Below are 7,778 nucleotides of genomic sequence, written 5' to 3'. Positions count from 1 at the left end.
AACGTTGCATGTTGTTGTTGTGTTCATTGCCTGACTCTTGGGAGCACTTAGTGGTGGCTATCGGTAGTACTACGACCCAGTTCAAGATGGATATTGTGGTTAATACTCTTTTGTCAGAAGAAATGAGGAAGAAGTCTTCTGAGACGACAAAAGATGCATTCTTTGTTCGAGGCAGACCGAAGGACAAAGACAAGAAGAAAGGGAAGAAGTCCAAGTCTCAAGAGAGATTTAAATCTCCAGGAAAGAAGTCAAAGGTGAAGTGCTGGAACTATGGGCAGAAAGGGCATATCCGAAAGGATTGCAAGGAGGAGAAGAAGAAGAAGAAGCATTCTGATACTGAGTCTTCTCAAAGTGATGCAGATGCATTTGTAGCAGCCCTGGCAGTGCCTGCCTCAGATGACACCTGGTTAGTAGATTTTGCGGCATCTTTCCACATGACCTCCCACAAGGAGTGGTTCTCGAAGTATGAACCGTATGTTGGTGGAAAGGTTTACCTGGCTAGTGATTCTACATTGGAGATTGTAGGGAGAGGCAGAATCAAAATTCAGTTCCCAGATGGTAGAGTGAAGGGGATAAATGGAGTTCTTCACATACCAGGTCTGGCAAGAAATCTTCTCTCTGTAAGTAAACTTAATGATGCTGGAGTAAAAGTTACATTTGTATATGGTGGTTCCAAGATGACTAGGGGTTCTATTGTATTGGAAAAGGGTGAGTGTTTTGGTACTTTATATAAGTTAAATGTTGAACCTATATGTTGTAATGTGACCTCTGAAAAGTCAGTTAAGACAACTGTAATGATAGGTTAGGCCACATAGGTGAAAAAGGTTTAAAAGCCTTGAAGAGTAAGAATCTGGTTGAAGGTCTAGATGATTGTACTTTTGAGTTCGATTTATGCAAACACTACATATATGGAAAACATAACCGTGTTCAGTTTTATTCCAGTTCTCATAAGTCTTCTGATATTCTGGATTATGTTCACTCTGATGTGTTTGGTCCAGTGGATGTACCTTCTTTGACTAAGTCTAAATACTATGTATCTTTTGTAGATGATTATTCAAGAAGGGCATTTGTGTACTTTCTTAAAAGTAAGTCAGAAGTGTTCAATCGGTTTAAGGAGTTTAAAAAACTTGTTGAAAATCGGACTGGGAGAAAGATTAAATATTTAAGAACAAACAATAGTGGTGAATTTTGTAGTGCATATTTCGACAAGTACTGTGTTGATCAAGGAATTAAGAGACATAAGATTGTACCTTACACTCCACAACAGAATGGAGTTGCTAAGAGGTTGAATCGGTCTCTAATGGAGAAAGCAAGAAGCATGTTGAGCGGGGCTAGGTTGGAACAAAAATTCTGGGCTGAAGCAGTTGCTACAACGTGTTACTTGCTGAATCATTCTCCTACTTCAACATTGGTTGACAAAACACCTATGGAAGCATGGTCTGGTAAGAAACCTTCTTTAAGGAACCTTCGTGTTTTTGGTGCATAGGCATATGCTCATGTGCTTGATGTGAATAGATCTAAGTTGGATAACAAAGCGGTGAAATGTATCTTCCTTGGCTATGGAGTTGGTGTGAAAGGATAAAAACTTTGGAATCCAATGACTGGTAAGGTTGTATACAGCAGAAGTGTGATTTTTCATGAGTTGAATTCTATGTCACTAGATCATAATATAGAAAAGAGAGGAGAAGTTAAGGTTGAAATTTCTCCAGCCAAAGAAGAATCTCAAGAGATACCTGAAGATGAGGAGAGTTCAAGCAGTTCAAGTAGTTTTGAAGAAGAACATGATAATGAGCCTCATGTGGAACCTCAAGAAGCCTCAACACCAGAGTTGAGAAGATCTACTCGAGAGAGGTGGAAACCTAATAGGTATACACCTAATAAGTATAGTCACTCTATGTTGAATGTTAATTGTGCTTATGATTTACTTGCAGATACTGACGAGCCTATGACTGTCAAAGAAGCAATTGAAATGTCTGATTCAGATTCCTAGTTGAAAGCCATGAATGATGAAATTTTATCATTAGATAAAAATGGAACTTGGGATTTGGTGCCATTGCCTAAAGGTAGAAAGTCTGTAGGCTGCAAGTGGGTGTTTAAAAAGAAGTGTGGTCCAGATGGTAGCATTGACAAGTACAAAGCAAGACTGGTTGCAAAGGGATATTCGCAAAAAGAAGGTATTGACTATGGGGAAATCTCCTCTCCTGTAGCTAAGCTGACATCTATCAGATTTCTCTTATCACTTGCAGCAGCATATGATTAGGAGATTGAGCAGATGGATGTGAAGACAACATTTCTTCATGGTGATGTTGAAGAAGAAATTTATATGTCCCAGCCTAAGCATTTTGTGGAAAAGGGTAAAGAATATCTGGTATGCAAACTCACGAAGTCTCTATATGGTTTAAAACAGTCTCCCAGAATGTGGTATCAAAAGTATGATACATTCGTTTTGTCCTTGGGGTTTGTGAGATCAAAAACTGAACATTTTGTTTACTACAAAACTGATGGTGATAGGATTCTTATCATAGCTTTGTATGTAGATGATATGTTGTTCATAGGAAACACAAAAGGTATGATCTCAGCTTTCTATGAAATTTGAAATGAAGGACTTAGGACCAGCAAATTACATTCTGGGAATGGAGATATAAAGAGATAGATCTAAGAGGAAACTTTGGCTTAGCCAGAGAAAGTATATAACCAATGTTCTTGACAGGTTTCATATGTCTGATTGTAAACCATAGGTTGTTCCCATCTTGCAGGGAACTAAGTTGTCTATAATCTCCAAAAGAGATTGAAGATATGAAAAGTGTACCCTATGCAAGTGTCATAGGTAGTCTGATGTATGCTATGGTTTGTACAAGACTAGACATTGCCCAACCAGTGGGAGTACTTAGCAGGTTTATGTTGAATCCAAGGAAACTGCACTGGGATGTTGTAAAGAGAGTGTTTAGATACCTGAAGGGTACTTCAGAGTTTGCACTATGTTATCATGGTAATCTGAAGGATTCAAAGAGAACTCTCAGCATTTGTGGTTATATGGATTCTGATTGGGTAGGGGATATTGACAGCAGGAGATCCACTAGTGGATATGTTTTTATCCTGAATGGTGGAGCAATTAGTTGGATGAGCAAGCGGCAAGTTGTAGTCGCATTGTCCACTACAAAGGCAAAATACATGGTGGCAACACATGCTTGTAAAGAAGAAGTTTGACTTAGGCGTTTGAGTTCAAATATTGATTTTGATGCAGGTCAGGTTGAAATCTGGAGTGACAGTTAGAGTGCCATATGTTTGGCAAAGAATCCTACTTTCCATGCCAGATCGAAGCATGTTGATGTTCAGTATCACTTCGTTTGTGACATGGTGGAAGATAGAAAAGTTTAACTTAACACAGTAGACACTCTGGAAAATGTTGCAGATGCCTTAACGAAACCGATGAGCACGCACAAGTTCAGGTGGTATTCAAATTCTATGGGTCTTCATACCCATGTTTCTTAGTAACGTCTGAAATGGTAATCGGTCTAGTGAATTCCTCGTCAAGTGGGAGTTTGTTGGAAATGTGCCTCTAATTCACTTGATATGTTCGGGTTGATCGGGCTAGCCTACATTGATGGAACAGCAGAGTGTTACCTTCTTGGTGGTAGAACACCTTCTGATCGGTATGACTTACACCGATGTCTTCCTCTCTTTCGAGATAACTTCTACTCTCGGGATGACTGCATGAGAGTTGTGTCGAAGACCCGATGAAGCTATCTTAGGCGGTCCGAGTTGTCATCGGCTATTGGGGGTTCCGGTTTGGAGTTAAGCTGATACCCGATGAAGTCGCCTTTGGCGATCGGGTCGATATCGGCTATCGAGTTAATGTGCTGAAGGCTACACCGAAGTCTTGATGAGTCTGCTCTGTTTTGTCTTGGAGTGTTTCTCTTATCGAGATAGCATATTTGGGCATGATCTGATGACCCTATGAGACCACTTTAGGTTATCGGGATAACAATGCATATCGAGGTAACATCACAAAGTTGGTTCCGATGGGCCGATAAGGTCACCTACCAGTTATTGGAGATCGGGGTAACCGTTCATCTGTCTGGCTGATGACCTGATGGAGTCGCCTTAGGTGATCGGGTATCATCGAGTGATCGGCTCTACCAGTTGAAAGCTATACTGATGGCCAATGGAGCGAAGACCGACTGCGGATGTGAGATTGAACCGAGATCCAAAAAGGTGAACACTCGGACACTAAGGATGAAACTGTCGACGTATATGAATACGAACCGACCCGACTCCCTATTGCATGTGGGATAATTGGTTTTCCATGAATGCAGACCAACGCAAGCAAACGATTAGAATTCAAGCCGTTGTTGTAGTTGCTCAGATGAACGGCCAACTAGTTTGGTATTTGAAGTCGAACGTGAACCAAATATATAGTAACAAGTTATGATAGTTATTGAGCAATCTGTAATTGCAGTTTGATCCGTGTGGTTTTTTGTTTCATCTGGAACGATTGTTTGACAGAGTGAAGGAAGTCTGTAGACTGAAATTTATTGTATTTGACATACTGATAATAAAGTTATTTTTTGTTGGTGGTGGGTTTTTCTCCCGAAAGGGTTTTCCCACGTTAACTTTGTGTGTTCTATCTCTGTGTTGTTTAATTGTGTATGCTCATGCTTGTGCCATATTCTAAAAAGTTATAAATTTGTAAACACTAGTTCGTTTTCCCCTACAAATTGACATTAGGGAAGCGAATTTATGCACTTGCTTTCCTTACATGTATGAGTCCTGACAACTAGGCCTAGTCAGGTACTCATTTACAAACCAATGTAAAAGAATGCAACTCACACCAATGAGGTCTCTCTAAAAGAAGAAAAGGAGAAAAATCACATGTAAAAAAAAACCTCCAAAAGTAGTAGATGCAATGAAGAGAAAAAAGTATTACATGTGAGTAAGATGAAGGACCCCAAGTGGCCCCCTAAGTACTGAATTGGTCATATAAGTATAATCAAGATTCCCCCATAAGAGAGAAGAGAAGAGAAAATGTATCCCCCACATAATGAAGAAGCTTCAATGACAAAGATGAAGGCTCAAGGACGAATGTTAATGAAGATCCAAGAGCGACAAACCATGCTCCTCCCCTTAGGAAGAAACAAAACAAATGACCAAGGCTGAAACAACTCCATGAAGGGAGATGGAAGAAAAAGTCTCATGATGTGTGCCATGGAAAATTTCTCAACTGTCCAACTATCTAAATCAAAAGATGTCAAATCAACTTAAGCAAATCTGGATTGTTGTGAAAATACATGATGAACAACCTCTAAAGGCACTGAAGATGGGATGATAGGAATGCTCAAAGTGCCATCAAGAAGGAATGGAATATCCTCAATTATGTCCCCAATGTCTAGAGAGTGTGAAGTATCAAACAATGTTGCAATATTTGGCAAGTACTCATCCCACTCTGTTGAAAGTAGAAGGGAACAATTAACATATTGAACTGAATTGATCTTTAAAGAAGCGGGAGGTGGAAGAGGATCAAAACAAGTCTCAAGAACCATTGTGGTTGAAGCACACATAGATTCAAGCGACCAAACCTCTCCTTAGATTTCTCATTCACTCCTGATGCATGAGAGATAGGACCAGATGCATGCTCAATGGGAGCAAAATGAGAGAGGTCATACAGTCAAGATGCATAATCAACACCCCCAACTGCAACAAGCTCTCTACTATGAAGATCTCTAATGAGCATTGAATCAAAGGTGAACTCAACTATCTTACATGCCCCACTATGAGTAATCTAGTAGATGGAAAGAAGGTTGGAAAATAATACAAGGACGTAAAGAACATTATTGAATGTCCACCATCAACCTCAATAGAATCACTCCCATTAACACTTATGTAAGTGTTATTACCCATCAATATTTGTAGAAATGAATGATGCTCAAAAGAAGAGAAAATGCTCTCTAATGATGCCATGTGATGTGAAACTCCTGAATCTAGAAGCTACCTGAAGGACTGAGAATGTGTCGATGTAAAGAGAGCATGGTCTTTCATCTTGTCTTCACCACATGCCATAGATAAAGAAGATCCAAATTTTCCAGATCCTAAAGTAGTAGAAGAAGATTTACTAGATGAAGTTGGTTGAATATTATTTTTCTGAAGAAGTTTTTTAAGCTCATCAATCCAGTTTGCATAACACTGATGCTCATCATGCCCTAGCTTGGTGCAATAAGCACACTTAGGTTTGTCCTTCTTGGATGAGGACCTCTTAGAAGAGGTGGAAGAATATGAATCATGTCCATGTGGCTCTAAAGTTGGAGTAGATTGTATACCTATGTTCTTCTGCTTCTTTTGTTTCCTTGTAGATGAAAGAAATTGAGCAACCAAGGCTTGAGATATGGAACTAGAAACTAAATCAATTTGTCATAGCTTGACCTACTCGTGTCACGTACTCACAAAATACCTCAAATGAACACATAGTGAGTGTGGTACCCAAAGCATCCATGGTGAAATAAGAACTAAAATTGGCCTCGAAGATTGGATAGAATTAGGAAGATGCACTCCTTAATAGTCTTCTTTTTTTCACAACCCTCTAACTATGATTTGATGGATTTTAACTTCTCTAGAAAGTCCTCAATGGAGGGAAATGAATTAGGTATCAATGATGTCAAACATTTCTCGAGCTAAAGTCCATGAAACTCCTTAATACCCCCAAAACAATTGCTCAAATTTGAGCCACATAGCCCTAGGAGTGGTGCATGAATCAATATGGAACTAGAGACTATTTGAAACATGTAGGCCAATCAAACCCATAGCCTAATCTATCTTGTCCCTACACTGAATAATCTCAAACTCGCTAGTTAAGTTGTGTTGAACACACACCCGATGTCGAGATGGGGTGAATTAGCATAAAGAAAAAAATTTGGATCTCAATATCACAATTAACAACTTTATTTCAGATATGCATATTATGAAGTATTAAGCAAAGTCATCACACAAGAACGCCAATATTTTTATATGTGGAAAACTCATACTGGGAAAAACCACAATGAGTGCTAGCTCACATAAATGATCCACTATATAAAATGATTTACAGAAGAGGGAGCTCACTGCTCTAAACTTGCAAACCAAGGCTAACTTCTCTTGGGGCAAGATGTAAAAAGAGGACTTGCGAACCTGAAGCTAACTGCAACATGGCAAGATATAGAATTACAATATATAGAAAATGAATTGTATGAATAAAGGCATCTCAGTATGTTGATTATAGTCACAATTATAGCACAATCGCTGACCTTATTAACCAGATCTTCTGAATCACTACAACTACATTAGCTATCACTTCTACACTGCAATTCCTTCATACTGACATCCTTGTATCAAATCGCACACTCATCCGTAATCAAACTTACACTCACATCTTCATCATCTTATCTTTTCAACAAATCATCACATATATATACCAAACCGGAACAAAAACATTCTCACAAGTCGGCCAAAAGAAATATTGTAACATGTATGTAAATTTTTAACCCAAGATATACAATCAGACCAAAATATGAAACACATAGAATATAAGTTGAACCTATATAAGCAACACCAGACCAAAAGAATACTTCACACACAATCACCAGACCAACAAATATATGTTACATCTAGCCCCGATATCATGACTTAACGCATGAACCAATCATGTTATTTCACAAATGAAAGAGTCCAGACCAAAACAAGGAACACCTGGAATACACAACTAAAGCTTCCAACTGTCCTCGTCACCAAAAACAAGCTAATATCAACTA

Source organism: Cryptomeria japonica, chromosome 1, assembly GCF_030272615.1.
Source record: "Cryptomeria japonica chromosome 1, Sugi_1.0, whole genome shotgun sequence".
NCBI lineage: Eukaryota > Viridiplantae > Streptophyta > Pinopsida > Cupressales > Cupressaceae > Cryptomeria > Cryptomeria japonica.
Note: the sequence above shows the minus strand (reverse complement) of the source record.